Consider the following 994-nt stretch of genomic DNA (forward strand, 5'->3'; position numbering starts at 1 on the left):
CAGCTAAAGATCACCCCCACAGGGAGTGGCTCAGGGGTTACGTGCGCTGCCACCTGTGCATCTGTGGGCAAGCTGCATAGTCCCAAGGAGCCCAGTTGCCCCCCCAACTGGCAGTTGCGAACAAGGAAGGGGCTGGCTTGTGAAGCTGTGGAGGAAGAAAAAAAGTGGAAGGCATCCAATAAAAAGAAACAGAAAAAAGGTTGCAAACCAAGAATGCCAAAGATGAAAAATTTGTAAAAATATATATTATTTATTGTAAATCCTTAGTAAGCTGCCCAACGCGTTTCAGCCAAACATAGGCTTTCATCAGGGGCTAAAATTCAACAGAAAAGCATAATCAGACCAAATATATCTAAGGACAGACATATATAGGATACATTCAACTATAAAACTCTTTGAACATTACACAGGAAACATATTTTTTCAAAAACATTCAATAGACCCACATGTACAAAAAACATGTGTAAGAAAATAAATATATGGAAAACTTTCATATATTAGAAACAATAAACTACATAATTCTAGCTCAAAACTGAATGAACAAAACAAAAGTAAACTTACATTACTGAATCAAACAAATTTTTTTTTTAAAAAAATTCAAACACAAGGGGAACATATATATATATATAGCCATATCCTAGAAGACTTACAAACATCAACCAAGACACAATACTTACATATTAATAGCTCAAAACTCAATATGCACCAAAGAGGTAAACTTACAGTCCTGCATCAGTCAAACAAATTTTACAATGACTTTTACAAGCTAAGGGGGAACATATATATATATATCCTGGAACACTTGCAACAGTAGCAAAGTAATTATTTTGACCTTTAAAATGAAGTGCACCTGGAACAAATCTTCTTGCAAAGATAGAAAAATCTTTTATTTTTATTCTTACAAAAGAATTCTCTAATGAGATCTAAACAAATTTTTTATATATTATTACAAAAGAGGAAGGAAGGAAAAATCATCATTCAAACCATTAGGTAT

At 33.4% G+C, this 994-nt stretch overlaps 1 long non-coding RNA gene across 1 annotated transcript; it reads right to left on the reverse strand.

The window, feature by feature from the left end:
• Window positions 1–230: 230 nt before the first annotated feature.
• LOC133365313 (uncharacterized) lies at window positions 231–750 on the reverse strand. The gene is made up of 2 exons (XR_009758164.1): window positions 678–750; window positions 231–313 (listed from the first exon to the last, which is right to left on the reverse strand). It is a non-coding gene; the product is annotated as an uncharacterized LOC133365313 (long non-coding RNA).
• Window positions 751–994: the final 244 nt, after the last annotated feature.

Source organism: Rhineura floridana, chromosome 10 (assembly GCF_030035675.1).
Source record: "Rhineura floridana isolate rRhiFlo1 chromosome 10, rRhiFlo1.hap2, whole genome shotgun sequence".
Lineage (NCBI taxonomy): Eukaryota > Metazoa > Chordata > Lepidosauria > Squamata > Rhineuridae > Rhineura > Rhineura floridana.